This window comes from Rhinolophus ferrumequinum, chromosome 10 (assembly GCF_004115265.2).
Source record: "Rhinolophus ferrumequinum isolate MPI-CBG mRhiFer1 chromosome 10, mRhiFer1_v1.p, whole genome shotgun sequence".
NCBI classification, from domain to species: Eukaryota; Metazoa; Chordata; class Mammalia; order Chiroptera; family Rhinolophidae; genus Rhinolophus; species Rhinolophus ferrumequinum.
This window is the reverse complement of record NC_046293.1, coordinates 87,712,406-87,737,892: the sequence shown is the minus strand read 5'-3', so window position 1 is coordinate 87,737,892 and position 25,487 is coordinate 87,712,406. Positions and strand designations below refer to the sequence as shown.

At 48.4% G+C, this 25,487-nt stretch overlaps 1 protein-coding gene and 1 long non-coding RNA gene across 3 annotated transcripts in view; both read left to right on the top strand.

Annotated features, from left to right (window-relative positions):
- Nucleotides 1-1,424: 1,424 nt before the first annotated feature.
- On the top strand, nucleotides 1,425-7,057 carry LOC117028072 (uncharacterized). The gene is made up of 3 exons (XR_004424062.1): nucleotides 1,425-3,934; nucleotides 4,624-4,795; nucleotides 6,961-7,057. It is a non-coding gene; the product is annotated as an uncharacterized LOC117028072 (long non-coding RNA).
- Nucleotides 7,058-22,221: 15,164 nt separating this feature from the next.
- The window catches only part of TSPAN9 (tetraspanin 9), a 194,157-nt gene continuing 190,891 nt past the window's right edge, over nucleotides 22,222-25,487 (top strand). Inside the window, exon 1 of one of the 2 annotated variants that reach the window (XM_033117200.1) lies at nucleotides 22,222-22,544. The gene's annotated coding sequence lies outside the window, so the exon portion shown is untranslated. The remainder of the gene's footprint in view (nucleotides 22,545-25,487) is intronic. The other variant, XM_033117199.1, reaches the window with a different exon arrangement.

Here is a 25,487-nt window from a genome sequence, read left to right as displayed (position 1 = left end):
CTACCCATAGCTGCCTGACCTTGGGCAAATTTCTCCACCTGTCTGAGCCTGTGAAGAGGGCAGGTGATGGCACCTACCTTAGAAGGCCTTAGTGAGGAGGAGAGAGAATGTCTACAAAGCGCCTGGTGCAAGATGCAGGATGCACTAAACAAACGTTATCGCAGTTTGTCTACCTCCCTCAGGGAGGCCTGGGCCTGGCTCTTTGCTGCCATCTAGTGGCTCTTTGGTATCATCCCTAATGGGAACCACAATCCCGGGAGCCTGGGTTTCAACCTATAGGTGTAGACTGTGTCCCAGGGAGCCCTCAGGGAGCTAGTGTATGGGAATACACAGATGAGGAAGGCAGCATCTAGGATGGGGTACAGAGTGCTGGGTAGGAGCGGGGGCTCTGGCGTCAGACCACTAGGATTGGAATCCTGGAGCTGTGTGGCCTGGGGGCAAGTTACTTAATCTCACTGTGTCTCAGTTTCCCCATCTGTAAAATGGGTATAATAATAGTACCTACCTCATAATGTAGAGTGCCAAGCATAGTACCGAGCACATAAATGTGTTCGATAAATATGAATAGTAGGAGCTTGTAGTCCAGGGAGTCAGATTGGAAAACTTGTACGTGGGCCTGGCTGAGCCTCAGAGCAGCTGGAGCTTAGAGACAGCAGAGAGCAGGCTGTAGAAGATTCAGGGGAGGCGCCACAATGGAGAGGGGCTGCCCTTTAAAGGTTGGGCATGGTTTAGATAAGCAGACAGGAAGAAGGCTGGCTGGCATTCCACGTGGGGAAAAGAAGCCAGCTATCCAGTCGCCCTCTGTCCTCCACAGGCCAGCACCCTCTCTTCATAAAAAAGTAACTTTAGCAAATACCTCTGGATTGCTGCTAGACTTCATGCCAAGTTGCTTAACTCTACTGTACGTGGGGGGCCAGCTCTCATCACAAGATGTGATGTGGAGGTGGGCGGTGTGGTCCCTGTGTCCCTGAGTGGGGTGGCATGTGCTCACATGTGTGGGAGTCTGTGTCTGTGTGAGGCTGCCCACCCCTCCCCCAGTCACACACACAGCCCTCACCTTTGCCCCTCTTCCCTCCTCCTGTTCCTGGACTATTTGGATGAATGAGCTCTTGATGCCTGCCCTGCTACTTTGACTGAGAATCTTTAGACCAGGGGTGTCCAAACTTTTTTCAACGGTTTTCACCAAGGGCCATATGCAGTAAAACACACAAACAGCCGGGCCACTCACTCGAGGTGAAGTATGTGTTGCCTCACCTGGTTTATTTAAGTAAACTAAATATATTTTTGGAATTTGCTGTGGGCCAATTAACAATGGATCACGGCCGCAGTTGGCCCGGGGCCGCAGTTGGACACCCCTGCTCTAGGTGAATGCTCAGGAAGGATATGTGAGTGGCCCTGGGGCAAACGCACCAGTTAAAGAGATGATGTTTTGGTGTCATGGGTGGGAAGGAGTCTGCAGGTGGTGTTGGGGCCAGGTGTTGGCTGTGAATTTCCCCTTCTCTTCAGGAACTGACCTCAGTGGCCTAATGGAGTGTCACGTGCTTATAGCTGGAAATTCCAAACCAGTCCATCATGGGGGACACATGAGATGTAGGTGCCTGTCCCACTGGTGTAGTGCAGACTGCAACCCTCCAGGCAGGTGGGAGCCCTGCCCTCCCCTGCCGCCCTCTCCAGCAGCATCAGCTGACAGCCCTGCGCTCTCTGACCCCCTTACCCTTCCCAGTTTGTCCCCCTGGCCGTTCAGCCTCGGCACCGCATGTTTCCCTGGCCCTCTTCTCCCACTGGAGAACTGTTACTCAAATTTCAAGAGCCAGCGTGGAGTCACCTCTTCTCATGAAGAGGGTTCGTCCCTCCTGCCCTTGTGTGGCAAAAGTGCTCCATTCACGACCTGTGAGAGCACCTGCTCCGTGGTACCAGAATACGGTACCTCTGTCATCTCTGCCAGTCCTCACCAGATAGGTACTGTGTGATCCTCATGTTGAAGATGAGGAAAGTGGAGGACGCAGCCGGGGGCTAGCTTTCTTGGCGTATTCATGCATTTATTCACTCACGTAGCACGTACATACTTTACTTCTGCGTTGGGCCCGGCCCTGGGAGCGTACCAAGACGGACCAAGACGGACAGGTCCTTGGGAAGCTTACGTTTTGCTGAGGAAGAAAGACAAAGTGAGCAAGGAGACAAGACGTGTCGACTGTGATACGTGCTGTCAGGTTGATGAGAGGGGCTGACGTTGGGCGTCCCTGGGGAGGGAGGGGCAGGAAGGTGACTGGTGTGTCCCAGGTACAGAGAGGAGGGTGTGTCAGGAATACAGAGGGAGAGGCGAATGGAGCAAGGTGTGGAGGCAGGTGGGGGCTAGGTCCTGCCCGGGTCAGCCGTCCAGGTGATGAGGACACAGTGATCCAGCTCCCTCGTCCACAGGCCAGCACCTCCTCACTCGGGAAGGACTCTGGATTTTGCTCTGTGTCCTGGGAAGGGAGGTCCTGGAAGTGTTTTAAGCAAGGGAATAAGTCTTTCTGATCTGATCTTTAGAAGACAGCCTTGGGGCTGCCGTGGACTACAGAGAAGCACATGTGATTGTCTGCTTCTGAGTCTTTCCTCCTAGACTCAACTTCTGTGGGTGGAGACTGTGAATTTCCTGGTCTGTTACTTTCTGTAGACCAAACACCACGTCTGGCGCCTAGCGTGCTCAGGACACGTGATGAATGAGTACCTGTGCACAGGGCATGGGATCCCTGGGAGGTGAGTAGGGGTCCCTGAGTCCTCTGGGATGGAGCCCCTTGCCCTCCTGACACGATCATCGAGGCAGGCAGCGTCATCAAGATGGGGTGTGGAAACAGATCACCTGTGTCATGGAGTCTGATGATGACCAAACAGCCTGTGTCCCAGTGGCCACCAATGAACGTCCATAGAGTGGGGTGATCTTCTAATGAAGGAGTTAGAGGTACGTGTGCACGAGTGTGCCTGCGTGTGCACGGGCTCTGCCCTTCCAGGACTGAAGCTGCGGGGTGGAGCCGGGGGCCGCCAAGCGGTGGCCTGACTCAGCACGCTGTGTGCATTTGTGCATTCTGTGCTCCCTCTCCCTGACTGCAGAGTTCAGAGGACAGTGGGCAGGGTGGTGACGGGCTGGAGGTCGGAGGGCTAGCGTCTCTTGTGAGCAGGAGTGGTGACAGCAGGGAGCTCTGACAGCCACAGGCTCGGGCTGACCTGGCTTCTTACAAGTTGTGTGATCTTGGGCAAATGACTTACTTTCTTGAAACCTTCATAAGCCCATTTGTGGAATGGAAACAAAATGGCTTTGACTTGAGGTCCTTGGTGGGAGGAAGAAAGGTGGTAGTATATATGAAAGGGCATCTGCACTCCCAAGTCAGGGAGCGCTCAGAGAGTGTTACTTAGGGGTACAAGTGCTTCCCGGACTGCTCTTCCACCCCTACCGCACACACACACTTTAGAGAACAAAAAACAATCAGTCAAGGAGGACGCCTCAAGGCTGAGCAGGGTCCCAGGGCCCCAGGGAAGGGTCTCAAGAGGCAGGACAGGACAAATGGCGGGCTAAGCCACTCTGAATAGGAAACTGTCCGGAATTCGGGTTTTGTTTACTTCCTAAGAAAGGGCGGGGAGAGGTGGTCACATGCCTTCGTGGAAGGCTGGAAAGCTGGAGTCCAGTTAGTGGAAATAGCTACGGGTCTTTTTAATCTCATGGATGTCTAATACTCAACTAAGTTTTTGTGTTTTTACTATGAAAACCTCCTTTCTCTCTCCAAATCCTCAGTAAAGTTGGCTATGTACACCAAGGCCTTTGTGCGAGTGATTTCTTTTTACGGAAACGAAAGTCTCATCTGTTGGTCAAGCAACAAAAGCAGCAGCAGCAGCAGCAGCAGAGTGGAGCCTAGAGGCACCCTAACTGAACCAAGCCCGGAAGCAGGAGCTCAGACACGTGAGTCGCCTGCCCCGTCAGACCAGTCCTTCCCAAGAGAATTGAAAGCCCTTGGGGCTGCCTGCAAAGGGATCCAGTTCAAACCAGTGTCATTAGCCTATCAGAGAGCAAGTGCCTTGGCTGCTGTCCCGTTACGTAAATTCCTTAAGTAAATTCCTTAACCGCTTTTGAAGTGAGGAAGTTCTGGTTCTGTGAGCACTGCAGTTTTAGAAGCATGGCATTAGGTACTTCAACAGAGGGACACGAAACCACTGGATTTGAAAGTGGTCAAAGCGAGCGGTTCAGGCGGGGCTGGTAGGATGTGGTCCCTAGCTTGGCATCTTACGAATTTGAGTTTAGCCCTGGGTCAACCCACGAGTGAGCAAGCCCACAGGACTGGCGCGCACACCAAAGTCAGAACCCTGTGATCAATAAGCCCAAGTGCCACTTCATTAATTCACGTTGGGCAGTACCACGCCAGGTCATGGAACACCTGTGTGTGCTCGTTAACACGTCCTTTCCTTCGTAGGGAGCCCTTCCTCCGTGGGAAACCAGATCACTTGCGTCTGGTGGCTTGGGCATGTGTTCAGGCTTTGCTGGGCGAGCTTAAAGGACTGTGTGCTTGCAATGTTGAGAGTCTGGTGCCCCTGTCTCCATTTGGGGGACCTGAATTCTCCCATACAAAGATGAAGGAATCTTTTTTTTCCTAGACATTCGTTAGAGATGGCTCCTTTTTGTAACCACGAGTCCCATGCCATCACGTTGAAAAGTTCCAGTGCGTGTGGATATTCGCTCAGTTGGCATTCCTCAGACTACTGAGCACCTAACTCATATTAGCTGCTGTGCTACACTCACTCTTACTCGTCTGGGGTTCAGAGAGGGGTAAGTCCAAAGCTCCATTTACCTGGCGCAAATCCCCCTCCTCCTCCTCTCCCTCTCAGAGTGGTGAGCAGGAGACCCCGCCTCGGTGACAGGGCCTGCCTGTCACAGGCTCAGTGGCCTGACACTACCCCCTTACGTTAGGTCTAGGGGCACAGAGGACAGGTGGCCTTAGACTGAGCTTTTCTTGGCTCCCAGGTTTGTGGGTAGCCCTGGGCATCACAGATGGGCTTAGAACTTGGGATTGAGGAAATGAAGGAAGAAGGAAAGAGCAGGAAAATGTGAGAAAGGGTAAGGGAGGAGCAATGTGGAGTGGCATGATTGTCCCCCGAGCTTGTCCTTTCAGGCCCTGCCAGCAGGGTGGGTGGCTGGTGTGGCACAGCAATCGTTGCAGCACAGAGTGAACACTTACTGAGCACATGTTGTATACCAAGCACTATTCTAGGTGCTACGCTGCCAGGGGAGAGTGCAAAGGTCCTCGCTCTTACGGAACGTCCATTCTAGTAGGAAGCCTGATAATAAACAACAAGAAGAGGTAAATAAACAAGAAAACAGCAGGGACTGATTAGCGCTTTGATGAAAATAAAACAGGGTGACGTATCGGGACAGGGTTTGGCCATATCCAGCGCCCCACCTGGTTTCTTATTCCCGGGAGCTAAGAATGGTTTTCTTGTTTTTAAATGGTTGAAAAAAACATCAGGAGGAGAATAACACTGTGACCTGTGAAAATGATACAAAATTCAGGTTTCAGTGTCCATAAATAGAGTTTTCTTGGAACACAGCCACCGTCGCGTGTCTGTCTGTGCGCTGTCGGTGGGGTGGCCGCCTTCCTGCTGCAGCGCGGAGCCGGGGTGCTGACAGGCCGCGGAAGCTGAGTGTGCCTGCCCTTCACACTCAGTCTGCTGGGGGCTGTCAGTGGTAGGCCGTGGCCGCAGGGGCCTCCTCAGAGTGGGTGGTCATCCAGGGCCCCCTGAGGTGACAGTAGGAGCCAGCCAGGGGAAGACGCAGGGAAGGGGACCCTTCCTTTGAGGGTCCTGAGTTGGGGAATCGCTCCGCGTGTTCAAGCAGCAGGAAGGACCGAGTGCAGCTGGAGGCAGGTGCTGGCCGCGTCCCGGCCGCCATGTCCTCACTGTCTTACCTGAGGACGGTAATGGTTTCAGGCATGTGCTTCCTCTCCCGACCGGCTCTGTTTCCTCCAGGTGCTCTCACCTTGGCTGGTTTCGGTCTTGTCCTTTGTGTTAAAGCTTTTCCTCAGAAGCCCGGTATTGCCCAGTTTCTGCTTCCACTTACGAGGGTCACTGAGAGCCCGGGGGAGGCACTGACCAGGTGGGCAGCTGGTGGAAGCCGGCTGCGCTCGGCCATCTGGTGGGGCTCTTACTTTAGGATGTGGATTTTTTTAGGGCATTTCTTCCTGGCCTGATCAGATTCCATGAAAAGTGTTCCTCCAGTTTCTTGCCGGAGAGAACTGTCTGGCCACCAGCATTCTGGGAACCAAGTGGGAGAAAAGTGCCAGGGACGTCTTACCAGTCATATGGAAACTCGCCAGTTCTGTTTTCTGCACACTCCTCTTGTGTTCACCTGGACCCAGTGTCCCTGGCCTGGAGACACCCAGCGTCCCCTCTCCTGGGGAAAGAACTCCTGGCTTCTGGCTGAGCTGGGAGGTCCAGTCCCAGTTGCAGGGAGTCGAGGAGAAGATCTCTCTCTTCTTTAACTCAATTTGAGCAGTCCCCTGTCTTTACTTCCATTCCGAGGGACACCTAGTGCCATCAGTCTTGACTGTGGGGGTGTTTGGTGGTACAGCAGTACCTCAGTTTTCAAACGTCTCTGTTGATGAACATTTCGGTTTACGAACGCTGTAAACCTGGAAGTAAATGCTTTGGTTTTCGAACACGCCTTGGAAGTCGAACCACGTGGCCTCCGCCAAGTGCAAGATCCTGAGGCCTCGCTGTTGGCTGTTTTCCAACATTTCAGAACTGGAACGGTCTTCCGGAACGGATTACGTTAGAAAACCGAGGTACCACTGTATAAATCATGTTTCCTTTTCACTTTCTCTGGATTAGGATTCAGCTTTCTTGGGTCTGCTAAGTCAGTTGGCACTCGTCCTTCTGTTTTCCAGCCTCTGAATTTCTGTTACTATTATTTCCTCTCCTGTTCTCTTTGTCCTTTAGAGATACCTTCTAAAAATTCCCTTTATGGGCTGGCCCGGTGACTCAGGCGGTTGGAGCTCTGTGCTCCTAACTCCGAAGGCTGCCAGTTCAATTCCCACATGGCCCAGTGGGCTCCCAATCACAAGGTTGCCGGTTCAACTCCTCGAGTCCCACAAGGGATGATGGGCAGCGCCCCCTGCAACTAAGCTTGAACACGGCACCTTGAGCTGAGCTGCCGCTGAGCTCCCGGATGGCTCAGTTGGTTGGAGTGCGTCCTCTCAACCACAAGGTTGCCAGTTTGATTCCTCGACTCCCGCAAGGGATGGTGGGCAGCGCCCCCTGCAACTAGCAACGGCAACTGGACCTGGAGCTGAGCTGCACCCTCCACAACTAAGACTGAAAGGACAACAACTTGAAGCTGAACGGCACCCTCCACAACTAAGATTGAAAGGACAACTTGACTTGGGGGGAAAAAAAAGTCCTGGTAGTACTCACTGTACCCCAATAAAATCCTGTTCCCCTTCCCCAATAAAAAAAAAATCCCTTTATGGTCATTTTAGAAGGGTTTCAAGAGGGAACAAAGTAGATGTGTTGAATCTATTACCTTTGTCATGACTTATTTAAAATATCACTCTTGTCATTGTTTAGAGACAGATAATAGGAGGGCAGGAGTGGGAGCAGGGAGACCCAGTTAGGGGGTTATGCAAAGGTCTAGGTGAGAGATGATGGTGCTTTGGATGACAGTGTAGTGGTGGAGGTGAAAGAAAGTGGGTTACCTTGAAATACGTTTTGAAGGTATGTTATGACTTCCTAATCGCTTGGGTGTAGTGTGAGTGGGAAAGTGAGGAGTTCAGAGTAACTCCAGAGTTCATGGCTTACGTCATTGGTGCCATTTACTACAACGTGAACGTCTTGGGGAGGAGCAAGTCTGTGGGTGGAGATGGAGAGTTAAGGTTGTGATACCTATTAGACAGCCAAGTAGACATGTCCAGTAGCAGCTGCATATATGATTCTGGAATTTAGGGGAGAGGTCAGGGCTGGATTTAGAATTCATTGGCATCTGGATTGGCATTTAAATCCTTGGGACTAGATGAGATTACTTAGGAGGAGAGTATGCATGCAGAAGAAAGAGGTGTCCCCAGGACTGCCCTGAGTCATTCCAACATTTAAGGGTAGAAGAGAGAGAGGAGGAGGAAAACCAGGAAGGTGTGGTTTTCTTCTCAGTAGTAAAGAGAAGAAAGTGTTTCCACAGGGAGTGGTGACATGTGACTGGCAGGTAGATTGAGAAGAGGAGGGAGACATGACCATTTGTGGTCGAGACTTCCTGGTCTCCCCTGATTCCTGAGTAATAGGACCCCTCCATTTTAGCTGAGCACGTGGTCACTCAGAGTAAAAACCATATTTCCTAGTCTCCTTTGCAGCTAGATATGGCCAATGGCAATACACAGAAATACAGTTTCCAGAAGTGTCCTAAAAGGGAGGGGGCATGTTCTTCTTCATCTGTTTTCTTTTCAGTTGACTGGATTATGATGTAACAGCTGGAGGTCCTGCAGCCTTTGTTGACCATGAGATGACCGTGGAAATGGAAGTGACCTGCGGTAAAGCAACAGAAAAAAGGCTCTTGGGTCTTTGATGACAGGGAGCGCTGTGACAGCTCTGGAACGATTTTATATGACAGAAAAATAAACTAGTTTGTTTAAGTCACTTTTAGTTTGTGTTTTTTGTAATTAGTGGCCAAACTTAATTCTAACTGATATATCATTGGATCTGGCAACACGCATTAGAAGCATGGTGGTTGAAGCATGAACAGCTGTAAAAAAAACCAAGCTGTAAAAAAAATGTTCACATTGTGGTAAATGGCACCAATGACTTAAGCCATGAGCTTTGGAGTTACTCTGAACTCCTCACTTTCCCACTCACACTACACCCAAGCGATTAGGAAGTCATAACATACCTTCAAAACATATCTCAAGGTCATCCACTTGCTTTCATCTCTACAGCAACAATAATACCACTGCAGACTATAGCGCTTTCCAGTTTACAGAGCACTTTCAAATATGCTGTCTTGCCAGATGTTTGCAGCTTTACTGTGATACTGTAGACATTCTCCTCACAGATGAAGAAACAGGCTCAGAGAAATCACTAACTCATGTCACCTGGTTACTAAGTCGCAGGTCTTATACTTCAACCTGGATATTCTGGCTCCTCTCCCCGTGCTCATGAATGTAGATGGATAAATACAAGCTTCTACCCCAGAGTTTGCCTGACACTGGGCAGGGCAGTTGGAAGTTAGCCCCCAAAAGTCCCAGAGTGCTGGCTTTAAGGAGAAAGCTTTTTTTTTTTTTTTTTTTTTTTGTGCAGCAATCAAAGCTTTCTCACTTTTCAGGAAAATGCCTCTATTTCTATCGGGCGATGCGGGGTACAGGAGGTTGTGGAGAATAAAGGGAAGCAAAAATTAGCCAGCCACCAACGCTGGAGGGAACATGTGTTTGCCAGCTGCCATGCCAGCGGATCCCCGTGTGGAAGTAATCGGGTAGCGATCAGATGTTCAGGCGAGTCTGCTGAGTGTCCTGCGACCATATAAATGTTTTCTTCGCATCAAAGGGATCTGCTTCTCTTTGCAGTCTCCCCTCCTCAGCGGCCAAGCTGAGAACTTTGGCAGTGTGGCACGATTCTCTCCTTCTGCTTTTCCTCTTCAGTAACTACTTTGCTGACTTTTTTCCCATTTCTAAATCCCAACCGATCCTGCTGCAGAGACTTGGTGGTGGGACGCGCCTCACGTCATGTTGGGGAGCTACAGGTTTTAAGCTGATGAAGGGTTTGTGCCTTCCTAACAGCAAGCGGAGGTGAGGTGACTTAGGGAGCTTGCTCAAGGTTACACAGTCAGGAAGTGGGAGCTGGGATTTGAGGCCCGCCCGTGACAGACAACTGTGCTGTCTCCCCAGCTTTGATCTTAGAAAATTAAGAGCTCCTTGGGAACGAGCATTCTGCCCACCCAGCCATGGCCCCCTTTAATCTTGTGTGACCCACCCTACTAGCTCCTGGAGGCACATTAAAGCAAGCCTGCCATGCCGGCCTCAGGGAGGCCCCTCCCCAGTTACCACTTGTTCTTTATCTCCCTGGATTGTGGATTCCTGGCTGTAGTCCCTGGCTTTGATACTGGCTTCTACTTCTCTGGAGTTTGGCAACTCATCACAGTCCCCTTGCAGCTTTTCGGGCTTCAGGTTTTCTTTTTTCGTTAGCCCTCTGCTCTGTTCCTGCTTCTGATTTTGTCTCCTTCTATGGCCTGGGGTGAGGAGCCCTCTCCCTCTGGCCTGGGCTCTGCAGAACCCCACAGCTGGGCCAGAGATGGAAGTGGCATCGAGATGGCATTATCACAAAGGGCATAAGAAGACTGCAGCGCTGCCCTTGGCCACAGTTTCCCTCCCTCAAAGGACACACACGCACAAAAGAGGATAAGAAGGCACTTACCACTGTCTTTATCAGGTAAGACTTGGACCCCAGTGTCAAATTCCAGAAGGGTTGGCTCCAATGCCTAGAGCCAAACAGGCCTCATTCATCCCATAAACACTTCCTGAGCTCCTAGGAGTGGCCACCACCGTTCTCTTTCCTGGGTATGCAGACGTGAATAAAATAAAAATCCTGGCCCTCCAAGAGCTTACATCTAGTGGGGGAAAATCACACAAAAAATAGACAAAATTACATCAGGCCTCCTGTTCTGTCTCTTCCCCCACAGCCATACCCAAACATCTTGGATCTGATCTCTGATGTGGGCAAGGCCACCCTCACACCAGAGATCAGCACAGGGAGGGAAAGACTTGGGAGCGGGTAGGGGGAGGACAGCTGCCTCAACGCCCACATAGACAAGGACCCCCGTACCTCCCACCCCGGGCCCTGCTACAGTATGATAGCAAAACTGTTTGCTGCGTCCACAGAGAAAACGCAAGAGAGCGCAAGCACACACGTGAGTGAGAGCTCTCTCCTCTGGGTGAGGGGGCAACTCCAGGCCTTGGTAACTGGTCACTGGAGCACTGGAAAGGGCCACACACATGCATGCACACGTGCAGAGCGTGTACTTCACGGGCTTCAGAGTGTGGTTCCCAGCAGGGGCAGCAGGAGCTCAGCAGAAATGCATTCTCATTCCACCCATCCCAGTGGTTCCCATGCACAGTAAAGCTTGAGAAGAAACAGGCTAGACTTTGACCAGGCGCAAAGAAAAGCTCCACCCCCAGATGTGACCAGTATTAATTCCCCTTGCAGCTGGAGTAGGAGAGGGAGCGTGGGTGGAATACAGACTGCTTCCTTCCCTTGGAAAGGTGTGTATTTGGAGCAACATATGCATATGCATCATTGTTTGTAAAAATTAGTTACTGTAAATAAATAAAATAATCAACATCAATAAAAAAAGAAAAGGAAATTAAGTCCAAAAACGGATGCTTCCTTTTAATTTGACTTGTAGTATTTGACTAGTAATATTTTCAACTGTCAAAATTTCAACCAATGCCATTTTCTATTTTGTATTAGTGTATAAACTACTAAGGCACTATCGATTGAGTTTTTAATGTCTGGGGAACTTTTATGCATGGGAAAGAATACTAAAGTTATTTGTATGTATTAATTTTTTTCAATTGATCAAAATTGTAAATTTTAAAACCTGGTTTTATTAACTTAAGTTCAACTTACAAATCTTGCTATTTTGTTCATAGGGCTCGTAATTTTATGGTAAATGTCTTTTACTTGCTCCTTAATGTCAGTTAGCTTATAAATTCTGTAAACCTTTAATATCACTTACCACCTTGATTAATTAAATTAGCTTAGGTGGTTTAAACTACAATTAAGCATCTAACAAAGCAGACTTACAAATCTAACAAAATCTTAGATGCTAAGAATTTAAACACCATTCACAAAACATACTAAGTCTCAACTTACAGATCTAATCAGATTTATTTAAGCATATAACCTTTAAACATAATGCACCTAGGATTAAATTAACATCACAAGTCTAATATGTCACATGCTTTTATACTTTTCTGACACATTAAAAAGCAGTTAAAAATTATACGCTTTAAAATGGTTAATTTAATCTTATGTGAATTTGTAAAACAGTTAAATTTTTAAAATTACCAAAAAGAACAGATAAAGTATAAATTATCCCAGTGAGTACAGCAGTTACTGCCACACATACCCTTAAACAAGGTGTTAATATATGTTTGCTTCATTCATCATCTTGATGTTTATTTTCAAGCTCCTATCCAAACTTTCAAGCTCCTATCTAAACTTTCCAGTTTCTATCCAAATAAAGCAGGCAGAATCAGCCTCACTGGGCTAATATGACTACAGTGAAGATTTAGGACTTGTATATACATAAGAGTGGGTTTTTGAGCTCTGTATTTGGAGCTGCCATTCTGTTGTAGATATGGAGAGACTCCAGGCGATTGGGAGAGTCTGGGGATGGGGTCTGGAGGGGCCTTCTACAGTAATTTTGCCAGTCTGGCAATTATCTGTGGGAGTGGCTTTCTGTAGTCAAATTTGTGTGCCACAATAACAAAATTCATGAAACCCTCACTTGAAAATAATACAACCCATTGCATCTTTCATCCCTGGTTGTCACCCTGCCTGGATATAAGTACAAGAAATTCACAGCTTCATTACTAACCAAAACATGCCTATGGTATACACATTGTTTGAATGGTTGACATTTAGGGGGAACTCGCCTAGACCTTTTATTGTCTAGCCCATATTCAATATCATTAAGGGCTGAGGCTTTTTACAAGACTTTTGTTTTCTTTCTGATACTCAGACTGTTGCCACTGTGCCTTTTTTTCTTTTTCTGTGTTCCTTTTCCTCTTAACACTGTTTCAAACATTTTTTAAAACTAACATGCTTCTGGCATCATCTGGCAGACTTAGGTCTGCTTTGACTTTTCTTGCCCTGAGTGTGGAATCCCCTGGTCTCCAAGGAGCTCTGCTTTCCTTCAGTGGTGACTGTTATTAGGGAACAATCTCTGGGTGCTTGTGGTGTGAATCAGATTATCCACATGAGAACGGAGGGCGAGGAGGCATGTCCCCTTTGGTCCACGGCAGTGAGAGAGCCTGAAAACGAATTCGTTGTAATGTGTCCTTTAGAACTCCAACCCCAAGTCCTTTAGAAATATATGCTGTGGGGACAGAGCCCCAGAAAGCAGTTTCCAGGCTCTCGGCCTCACATAGAAAGGTGCTGGCTCAGGTAGTAAATGGCCATCGACTGTGATCAAATGGCCATCAGCTGTGATTGCATGGCCGTCAGCTGTAACCAGTGAGCCATTGGCCACAAACATAACTGCCGTGGCTACGCTAGAAAAAGGGGGGAGCTAGCAAGAAGATGGTGGCTGAGCCTGCAAGCAGCGCAGTGAGGGGTGAGAATTGTGTGGCTCCTGGTTCCTGTGTCTCCAACCCAGCCGCCAGTGAGAGTATAGTGGTATGACTCCCCTACCTATGGCTCCGTGGGTGTTCCTTTTTGGCCTCACCATGTCCTGCGTTTTTGTGTGGGGAGCGGGAGCAGAGACCCCACAGACCCTGCCTGACACCCCGCATGACACTTGGCGTAGTCAGCAGGATCCCCTGCATGACATATGGTCTACTGTAAAAGCTTTTCATTTTATCCTTCCCTTTGTAACCACCAGCTTTCAACTGCCAGCTGCTGTTGCTTTTTTAGAAACAGCTTTCATGTCATGCTACATATATTTTAATGATAATATTGATGAACCTTTCTGTGTCATAATGGATGTATATCGACTTAGATCCCAAACGTCCTGGCCAGGGCTGCAATGTGTCCCTCGTCACTTTTAGGATGCTTGTGTGTCTTATCAACCATCATCCTCTGGTCATTTTATTGACAGTCACACATTTCATTTCACTCAACTCTATTGAATTCACCAGGCGTGATTCCAATTTCAGGCATCAGCGTGGTTCTCTCCTTTCTCCTGGAGCAACCTTTGCCTTCTGGCTTTCCTCTGCCTCTTATACTGGAAAGGGGTTGTCACTTTGTTTCTCCCTGTTATCTTCAAGACTCCTCTCACGCTGTCTCAGTGGATGTGCCTCAACCATTCGCTCTTTAACGAGGCCAGCCTTTCAGAGGAAACAGTCAAAATATTTTTGGCACCGTTAACCTATTTAACACAACATGTTTTTATAAGTAAGCAGATTTCTTTTCCACAGTACATGTGACAGAGAAAAGCAGAGAACCCAATTTCCATCAGCTTGTAACCAACGTCTATGGCCCTCTCCCTGTCACTCCATCCATTCTCTGCCAAACCATCATCCTCAAGTGCTCAGCATTTCCTCACTCTGACTCAGCTCCCACCTCCCACCTCCACCAACCGCGCTGCCCTCTGCTGACGAGCAAGCACCCCATATCCCCACCCCTTCTGTGGAGGACAGACCCCAACTCTTGGTATTCACAGCTTTGTGGGCTGCCCTCCCATTGAGCGCATGTGCACCTGTGACTTGCTTCTAATGAATAGGATATGGCACAGGTGGTGGGCCGTCACACCTGTGATTAAGTTATGTTCTATAAGACTCCCATCTCGCTAACACGTTTGTCCTAGAGATTCTCTTTGCTGGTTTGATGAAATAAGTGGCTGTGCTGCGGGTAGCACACTTGGCTTAGCCCGAGGGTAGCCTCCAAGAGCTGAGGCCAGCCTGCAGCAGCCAGCCAGCAGGAAGCTGTCCTCAGCCACACAGCTGCAAGGAAGTGGATTCTGACCACAACCTGAGCGCGCTACAGGGATTCTTCCCCATTAGAGCCTCCAGGTGGCAATCTGGCCTCATGATGGCAGCCCCGTGAGGACCCAGCTAAGCTGTGCTAGGACTTACTCGTGGAAACCGTGAGATGAGAAATGGGTGCCATCTAAAGCTACTAAGTGTGGTCATTTGTGGTGTAGCCATAGATAAGTAGTACACCTGCAGACACTGCTCCCACTGTGGCCCTCCCACCTGGTAGCTGGTTCCATTCTCCCATACGAGGCGTAGACGTTGAGAGGTGGGACTGTCTTCCTTCCCTGCTCCCTCAGACCACTTTTCGGAGCCTCAGTGGTGTGGCTCTGCATCCTCTTCTCTCGAGAGCCTCTGCCATTTACTCACCCCCGGTCCCTCATTCTTCAAAGATCTGAGCCTCTGTCTCATATCCTCCTGTCATCCTAGGTAAATTCAGTGTTGTTTTGAGTGGACTGTCAGTCTCTGGACTTGCTTCTCTCTGAAGACCATCTGTGTTCTCCCTACGCCACCCACTGCCACAGTTCCAACGGGGGCTTTGGCACCACTGGAAACGTCCACTCCAAAATCGTTGAGGTGGGCTTTCACCTCCTCTGCCTCCCCTCCTTTCAGCTGTCTTGTTCAGTTGTTCCCACTGCAACAATTTCCCCCTTATCTGCACCTCTGCTCTGTCGATCTCTGATCTCTCTAATTATCCCCATACTGTCACACTACCTTCTGTCTCTCTTCAATCGCTCTTTTTAACAGGGAGAACAGAAGCCATCAAATGAAAGTCTCCCTCTGGGGCATCATCCACCCATGTTTGCTCCCCTTCTACCCTCTTTTCCCTCCTATTGCAGTGCGAGAGCGTCTTTTCTGCCTCAGTCAAATCTCTACACTTACAATTTGGATTCGATTCCCTTTCCTCCTCCTATAAAAATGTTTTGCACCAACCTACTATTTGTGTTCTCTTATCTTTCCCATATATTCAACCTCTTTCTCTTAACTGGATCCTCCCCATAAGCTGTTTTTCTGTCCCGTCTTCTCTTTCTTCTCTTTCTGGGATTTCAATTACTCACATATTAGACATTTTGATATTGTCCCATAGGTCCCTGTGACTCTGTTATCTTTTTTTCTTTCTGATGTTTTTTCTTTTTCTTTCAGATTGATTACTTTCTATCAATCTATCTTCAAGTTAATTTTCTCTTTGCACTGAGATCTTTATTTGGCCATTAAGTCCATCCAGTGAATTTTTAAATTCCAGATAGTTAATTCTAAAATTTCCATTTGGTTCTTTTTAATATTTTCTATTTTTCTGTTGTAGTTTCCTATCTGTCCATTCATTATAAATGTATTTGTCTTTATATCATTGAACATAGTTATAATAGCTGCTTTAAAGACTGTCTGAGAATTCCAACATCTGAGTTATCTTAGAATTGGCCTTTGTTGTTTGTTGTTCACTTGAGAATAGGTCGCATTTTCCTGGTTCTTTCTATTCTGAGCAATTTTGTATCATCTCCTGAGTATTTTGAAGATTATGTTGAGGATTCTATTTTATCCTTCAGAAAAGTGTTGATATTTTTCTTTTGTCAGGTAATTAACTTGATTATGCTCAAACTACGAACTCTGTTTTACCTGTAGCATGCAATTGCTCGAGTCTCAGTTTGATTCTTTTATCTTTAGCTGGGATTCTGCTCATGTGTGGTTCAGGCATGAGTCAGAGACTTAGGCAGTGTTTATACAGAGAATTTTGGGTTTCTGTTCTCTTTCCAGGATTCACCCCTCATTCAGCTCTGGGCTTTATCTGCTGGTTCCTCTGCCAGAAAGACAGTGGGTTTTCTATTGGAATTTTAGCCATCCTATGCTTTGCTTCTGCCACATTTTGAATCCCCTCCAAAATCTATCTACTTGGGTTCACTCTCCAGAAAGCTCAGGTAGTTGAAATTTTCTTTTCTTTTTTTTTTTTTTAGGAATTTTTTAAAAAAACTTTTTATTTATTTTAAGTGTGTTTTTCCAGGACCCATCAGCTCCAAGTCAAGTAGTTGTTTCAAGCTAGTTGTGGAGGGCGCAGCTCACAGCGGCCCAAGCGGGGATAGAACCGGCAACCCTGGTGTTACGAGCATGGTGCTCTAACCAACGGAGCTCACCGGCTCCCCCCAGGTTTTGTTTTTTGTTGTTGTCGGTAGAGGTTTTTTTTTGATGTTGTCCAGAGTGTATCTAGTAGCATCTGTGGAAGGGTTGGTCCATTGGGAGCTTATTCCTGCATACCAGAAATGGGACTCTTCCCACAAGGTTTTAAATAGGTTCACTCCTCTCTGTTAAATTCCCCAAGCCCTCCCTTGAGCTACATTCTCCGTCAGCTCTCTGTCTGATGTATTGTCCCATCCACAGCCTCTTTTTTCTGGGAAAAAATTCTCTTACTGGCTCTATTTTTCCGCTCCACTCCCTTCTCAACTCTCTCCATCAAAGCTTCTGCCTCATCATTGCAAAAACAAAACAAAACAAAAAGAAACAAACCAAAAAATCCGGCTCTTGCCAAGATCCCCAGTGACCTTAAAGCTACTAAATCTGCTGCATCCTTATTAGCCCTCATTTTCTTTGAACTCACAATCTGTCCCTTCAATCCAATCCTCTTCCCCTGTTGTCTATCTCAGAGAATGGCTCCAACAACCATCCTCTCAGGCTGACCAGAAACGTGATGAGTCCTCTTGACACCTCTTTCCCCCAAATCCGTCATGTCGATTGCCAATCCGTACATTTCTCTTTCTGAATCTCTCTCAGGTCTCTCCATATCCCTTCCTTTGTCACTACTACCAACCTGGGCCAAGCTAACCATCTCGTGCCTGGACCACTGCTAAAGCCTCCTGTGTGCATGTTGGTCTCTGCACCCCTCCAATCTGTTCTCTATGCTACAGCCAGAGTGATGGTCTCAAAATGCAAACCTGATCCTGTCACTCTTATTTAAAACACTTCAATGATGATTTGCTTGTCTTAGGACCTATGGACCTGTCAAAGTCCTTAACATGACCCAGCAGAGTCTGCTGCTGATGTGATTCTTTGCTCTTATCTTGTATTGTGTACCCCACCCCTAGCTCCCTTGCTCCAGACACACTAACATTTCCAGTACTGTGGCAAATTCATGTTTGGGTTTAATGCTTTTAATTGGTCCATCCTTTTACATGTGGTTGTGGTCTGCAAGGCAGAATTTAAAGTGTGATTTTAAACCATGGAACTGCCCATATCAGCATATTCTAAGATCATGAAGAAAGTTAATACAAATGTAGCTGATATGGCTATTATTGTTACCTTTATTGATTCCAACCAACCATGCAAATTCCTCAGTTGCTACTCACATGTTCAACTAGATGGTATACATGTGGCATGCATGCACACACGCACAGAAAATGAGACAGTTACCACGTGCTTCCCAGTACTGTACATCAGGGGGACAAATGCCAACAGCTTGAGCTTCACCTGAAGGCCTTCTGTAGCGGCGTTCTGCTTTTCTTGGGCTCTGTACACTATGTCTGATTTCACAATGTTGCCTGTGCCTTTTGGTCTTTATACAGTACATGCTGACCACCAGTGATCCAGACATAGACTCTGTACTTCTTCAGACAGGGTCTGATCAAGGTTTTGTAAAACTTAGGCAGCTCCAAACCAGCCCCTCTGTTAGGCACAGCCAGAGGAATGAGTCGCGGGAGACCAAAATTGGTCTATTAGAATTTATTTGGTGTATTTGAGCTGCGGGAGGTCAGGCTAGAAAAAGACCATAATCTCTTCAAGCAAAGAGGGGTATGGAGTTTTATAGGAGGAGTTAAACGAGGCTGTTCCCCTTTCAATGACAAAGGGTTTCAGGGCATGACCAAGCCCTCCAGCTCCACACCCTGGCCCCAGGTCACCGTTGGGACTGCCCAGGCCCCTAGGAGATAAAGCAAGACAGGATCAAGACAAGATGGCTTTTAAGATAAGGTTTCTGCTCCTGGATATGGCTTAACACCCTCCTCAGAAGTGCATGCTTTCTGCAGGCGCTGATCAATCTTGGGTCACACGTGCACATGTGTACACTCACTCAGAGTTACTGGTGTTCATTATGCTCAGTGATTTTGATCAGTGTCTCTGTTTTTCATGCTTGAGAACTTGGATCCAACCCACTTTCGCCCCTACAATACATCTGAAAATAGCCAGGAGTCTGACACCCTAATTTGGTCCAGGGGTTGGCAAACTATGGCCCGATGCCCTGATGCCTGTTTTTGTAAATAAAGTTTTATTGGAACACAGTCGTGCTCATTCATTTATGTATTGTCTGTGGCTGCTTTTGTGCTACAGTGGCAGAGTTGAGTAGTTGTGACAGAAACCATATGGCCTGCAAAGCCTAAAATATTTACTGTCTGGCTCTTTACAGAACAAATTTATAGACCTCTGATTTAGTCTGTTTTCCAACTATTTTAGCAATAATTGATAACAAAGTAGAGTTGCCAGATTTAGCAATTAAAAACACAGGACACGCGGATAAATAATGAATTTCAGATAAATGACGAATACTTGTTTTAGAATAAGTATGTCTCAAATATCATATGGTAACCTTTTAACAAAGACTCGTACAGCACGTCTATCGCCTCCTCAGTCCTGCTACACCTACTTCACTTTGAGCTTTAGAAGAGAAAGAAGTTGATGGAACAAAGGGCCTTGGAATGATCTGAATTCTCTAGAAGAGGGAGCCTGGAAAAGAAGCAGAACAGTGGTCACTTCGGTCTGCCTCACCATGACAATGGTGGGAGGTCCTCTGGGCGCAGCTGGTAGGCTTCAGTGACCAGTAACTACTCTTCAAATTGTCTGAGTAAATGTTATTGAGGCGCGTGGGGTAGGGAAGGGACTGCTTTATCCTTCACGCTGGAAAGTGCTTCTTTAAACTAGCAGCTCCACTGTGCATTTAACTGGTGTATAAGTCTTCCCATTGTCTGCTCTAATGCCCCGATTTCAATCCTGGGTAGACACGACCACTCATTATGGGTAGATGTGGAAGCTGGCCTAGTACACTCTGCTTCTCACTCTCCCTTCGTATCATCTCACGTCAGAGGGTTGGTGGAAGTCACATTAGATGGAAGATGCCTCTGAAGTAACTTTGCACAAGTAGCTGATAGAGGCTGGATGAAGTAGCCGTTAAGTGCCCAGGCCCAGTAGCCAGACGACCTGGGGTTAGCGCCTGTGGGGTTAGATCCTGGCATAGTCATTTACTTGCTAAACGATGAGGTGGGGGCGATTACCTAACTCCTCTGAGCCTCAATTTCCTTTCCTGTAAAAGGGAAGACCAATGCTAGTAGCTACCGCACGGAGTTGTGAGGATCAAACGAATTAGAACATGTAAAGTACTTAGAACTGTTTCTGGTACATAAGCACTTGGAAAATGTGAGCTGCTGTTTTACAAGTGGAAAAGAAACCAATGGCCAAGTGTGAAGTGTCCTGGAAACTCAGCCTCTGGCAGTGTGAGTTCTCCCCACTAGGTGTCACAATTCAGCAGGCATCGTCTCGCCCTTAGCTAGACTTGGGATGGCTGGCTGGAAACTTAATTTTTGCTTATTATCATTTTTGATTTGATTTGGTGATTTCAAGGGGATAAACTGACATACTATCTTTTGAGGTCTCTGGGGATCCAGAAATTCCAGCAGAACTGCAGAATTTGCAGGTCTGGAAGGAGCTGTTTGGAGTACTGCCTTTGTTCATAGTTGATGCGACCTAACAATTTATTGTCCAAACCAACATATTTTGAGAGTGAAAGGCGGACTATTAATAACTATGCCAGGACAGGAGGAGAAAATGGGATGTGCTGGACATCTGGACATAGTCACCCAAATAGGGTGGTTTTTCTGCCGCAGTTTCAGAATCTCTGGGACACAAACTCACTGACTTTCCTCAGAAGTCCGGCACAGTCAACTTTGACCTCGTGCTTTTGGGAGTTCCTGCCCTAAGGGTATCTTGCCTCCTTGTCAGGTCATTTATTTGGGTTTTGTCCTCAGTGGACATGGTGGGTATGTGTCTGCCTCACGGACTGCAAGTTACCTTGGCCTCCTTTACGTTAAATAATTCCATATCCTCTATGGCTTCTCTGCATGGCTTTTTCCTACAGTGGTAAACCCCTTTGGGGGCCCTGAGTCCTCCCTACCTGGAAGTGGGGTGAGCAGCATGGCCACTTCCTGGGTTATTGCTGAAGGGATTCTTCTGTTTCTTCCACCCCTAAGGCTTATCTCCTACTATTTTAAACTTGCTTATCTTCTTTGAAGAGCAGGAGGAAGCTAACATTCGTTGATCACCACCATGCATCAAACGTTGTGCTTTTGCCTCCATCATCTTGGTCACCCCATCCACCCTGTGGCATTGGTATTATTAAGGTAGGGAAACTGAGGTCTAGAAAGGTCATAGCCCATAAAAGGCAGAGCCAGGATTCAATTCCAGGTCTGTCTGGCTCCAAAGCCCCGTGGTTGCTGCCTCCTGCTGTTTTTACAGTAAGTTTTTACAGTAGGACCACCAGCAGAGATTACTAGCAAGTCCCTTTCCCTCTCTTGGTCTCAATTTCTTCTTCTGGAAGCTGGGCAGAGTTAACAATATGTGTTAAAGGGCTGTCACAGTGACGGGCTGGTGGGGGCTAGCCTTGGAGGACTTTATGGGGGGGGCAGTGAACAGGTTTGGAAGGAAGGGAACGGAGAGTCAGGAGATGGATCATTGGGTTAAGTCTAATAGACAAAAACAAGGCTGTGTATGGGGGGTGGTGGGGGTGCTGAGGAGAAGTGTGGAAACTGTCAATCTAATTAGGAGAGGTGAAGGGGCTCCTGGTGATTATAGCCGGGTTTAAAGCTTTGTCTCAAATCATAGACACGGGATCGTGCACACGAGAAGCACAGAATACATTTTGATGACAAAAATAATGAGGAGAAATGGCTGTCAGTCATCACTTCAGAAGAGTCCAGGCCTTCTGGCTTCAAGAATCCAGGCCTGGAAAGGCCTGTAGGAAGCACTCAGCGGAGATATCCAACTTGAATTTTTCCTGCTTCAGTTTGGTTCTTCTGGGCTCACAGTGCCCTTTGCCAACACTTAGAGGCCTGTAGGTCTTGGGGAGACAAATAGCCGCTCCTCCGAGCAGTATCTAATACATATCCGCGTTGTCAACATCTCAAATAGTCCGCCCCAAATACCAGGGAAGGATTTCTTAGGTGTAGGTGTGGGAGTGGTGAGGTCAGATAGCCAGGCCCGAGCGGGAAAGCTGAGATCTTGGCCAGCATGGCCTTTGGGGTGGTGTAAGGGGCCCAGCCCAGGAGCATGAACTCCCAGGCCCTGACTGCCCCCTCCCAACTCTGGTTGGGGCCGCAGCCCAGGCCCGTGGGGGCGGGGGAAAGGCGTCGTATTAACGCCTCTGATGAACGGCCAATCCGAGAATCCAGGCGATGGGGAGGGGAGGAAGGCTTCCGGAGCCCCAGAGGGCGGCCACGCCTGGCCTAGGACACCCATGACCAGCGCGGCCCTGGCCTCCCTCTTCGGGCTCCCTGCAGCTCTGACGCAGGGGATCCAGCCAGGGGGTGTTGTAGGGCCCCCAGCCCCTTCCCCACCCTGGGACGCGCCTTCCGCGCCGGCTCCAGCTCCCTCTTGCAGCTCTGTCACCCCGCCCCTTGTGCTTAGAGCCCGGGCCCCCGCGGCCTCTCGGAGCCCTGCGGCCTCGCCCCGCCCCCGCGGCCGGCCCCGCCCCGCAGCTTCAGTATTCCCGGGTAGGCCCCGCCCCCAGCCGAGCGCCGCGGCCCCGCCCCCCGTTTCCGCTGGCGGAGGCAGAGGCAGCAGCGGTGAGGGAGCGCGAGTGAGCCGGGACCCCGCATTCCTGGGAGCTCGGTGAGTGCGGCCTGGGGCGGGCAGGCGGCGGGCTGCGGAGCGGACGAGTTAGCGGGCCTCGGCCTGCCTGTGGGCGGGCTGGGCGAGCTCTTCACCAGGTTCCCAGACTGGGGGAGCACCTCGGGAGCGTCCCGAAGAGGGGGTGTCAGAAGGGCGGCAGTGGGGTGAGACGAGGGAGGGAGGGATGGGGTAGGTGCCTTGTAAGGGCCGGGAAGCAGCCCAGGAAGTGGAAGGTGTGTGCGGGTCCCGGGAATGGGACGGAGTCCTGCAAGGGAGCGGCTCGGAGGAGGACCTTTCGGAAGTGGGGTTGCAGTCGGTGAACCGCGGGATCCAAGCGAAGGGATGGGAGGTCTGTGGGCTGCAGCAGAAAGAGAGACCCGGAGCTGTCATGGGTTTCTGGCTGTGTGGCCCATAGATCCCGGTGGGTTGGGGGATAATCCATCCAGCACCCCTAGGGAGGGCCAGGGGGCTCGAGAAGCGCTGGGATACCGCCTGTAGGCCTCCGGTACCCCTGGCCGCTCCTTGGGCCACCGCTGGCAGATCGGCACTCAGAGTGACAAAGCTTTGGCTCACCTCGAGGTCCTAGATGTAGTCCATCTGTGCATCCAAGTTTGGGACTTTAAAAAACTTCCTGTGACGGGAAAAAAAAGAGTCCAAACAAGAAACTGGCTTGTTATTAGAGTATTTGTACTTGAGTATCTCGGAACTGGAATCTTGGATCGCCTGTCTTTGAAAAAGATCGGTCTTGTCTCTACTTCTTCCCCAGATGCTTGTAGTGTCTGGGGAAGTTTGAAGCATTAGGGATTCCCTGGGCTGAATCCACCTTTCCTCCCCCATCCCAAAAAACAGGGATAAGAAGGCAGCTGCTCGCCCCCATTTGGTTCAGAGAACCAAACTCATTATATGAGGTTTTTCTGACCTGCAACTATCCCCTTCTCTGACTCAGGTATTTCTTCTTCCAGGAAGCTCTCCTGGACTAGTGGAGAAACCTGGGGACTCATGCTCTCTGATCCCCAGTATATTAGCCAGTTTTCCTTCCTCTACTAAAAACAGACATAGAGAATGTTTTGCATGTATGTTCTGCTATAAAGATGTGCAGTTAGGTTGTCATCTTAAGTAATGGGGAGGGGAAGGAGAGGTATTATGGATAATTTCAAACAATGGACTGGACAAATCATTTATATTTAGCTAAGGAATGCAGCCAGGGAGGCAGACGTTCACACAGGCTTCCTCTCCTGCGCCTGGTTCTGGCATGGCTGATGCAGCTGGGCTCTGGGCTTAGGGGTGAGGGAGGATAGGGGAAGAGGAGAGGGTTGGATAAAATGTGAAGGGTAATTAATCGTTCTCCACTCACTCGTTGAAGACCTGCTGTGTGCAAGGCCCTGAATAGCTGAGAGTTGACCAAAATGGGGTGGGATTTTTGTGTGTGTCTGAATTAATCAGATTTTAATCTTTAAATCTATGAACTGATATTGAATATTAATAACAATAACTAGTGTTTGTAAAATAGTTTATGGTTGGACAAATGCTTTCTCTGCACATTAGCTTTATATAATTTTATTTGATTCACATATAATCTTGTAAAGTGCATGTTATTTCTTTTAAGTATATGTTATTTTTAATTGCCCTCTTATAGGCTGGGAAAATGAGGCTCAGAGAGCATAAATTACTTCACTGAAGTCGCAGAACTCATTAAGTGGAAGAAGCAGAACTTGAACTCGTGGCCTCTGACCCCTCATCCCATGTACTTTTCCTATTAAACTGTACCATTTTCCTCTGTTGACTCTGAGGATCCTAGTGTTAACATCACTGTGTGCAACCCTGAGCAAATTACCTCCGCTTTCCAACTTTGTTTTGGAGGGTTATTGGATTAAAATGTTTCTACAGTCTCTTCCAACATCAGATAATTAGCAGTGTAAGATCATATCGGCAGCCAATCAGTCACTTAATAAGTGTGCTTTATTTTTTTAAATTTTGAATTGTAAAAAACATAAAATTTACCATCTTACCCATTTTTAAATGTACAGTTCAATTGCTTTACGTGTATTCACACTGTTCTGCAACAGATCTCTAGAACGTTTTCATCTGCGCAACTGAAACTGTACACCCATTTAACAGTAATTCCCCAGCCCTTGGCAACCTCCATTTTGCTTAGTGTGTTTTGTTAAGCACTTACTATGTGCTTAATAAATGTTGCCCTTGAGGAATTAATAAGGAGACGCAGCTCAGCTTAAGTGGGACGCCTGTGAGCCAGGGGTGCTGATCCTTATCCCCGAGGCTCTAACTCCAGCCCCAGCTGGTCTTGTTAAGTGAATGAGTGAATGAGTGAGGCCTTGGGCAACTGCCTTCACCTCTTTTAGCTTTAGCGTCCTGCTTGCAAAATGTGGATAACAATGCCAGGCTCTCAGGCCTGTTGAGGAGCGATGAGATAATGAATGTATGTGAAGCTCAGGGCCCTGTACACAGCAGGTGTGCAGTAAACGGGGGCTGTTATTTATACCCTAGCTGAGGGGACTAGACTGATAAGCTCAGAATGAGAGAAGACGAGGCTTTTCTTCTACTGGTAGGGCCCACGCTGTCGTCCCCACTGACGAAGCGAATGGATCTACTCTAAGTGTCTTAGCCTGGCACTTGACATCCTTCTTTCTTATCCATTCCCAGCCCACCTGTCTAGCCGTACCTCCCACTTCTCTCCCCTCGAGGAAGCCTCGGTTCCAGCCAGACTGATCTCCCAAGCCTGCTTTGCTCGCTCCTTTGTCCCTTAGTTCATATTGTTCCACCTTCCTGGAATGCTCTTCCCAGTCCTTCCTTCCTCTCTTTCAAGGCCCTCCTCATGTCTGAGCTCTTTTATGGAGCCTTCCCTGGCCACCCATCCTAAAAGAACCTCTTTTTCCTTAGAACTCCTATGGAGTTTTCCATCTCTCCTGGGTTTTATATCCTGCC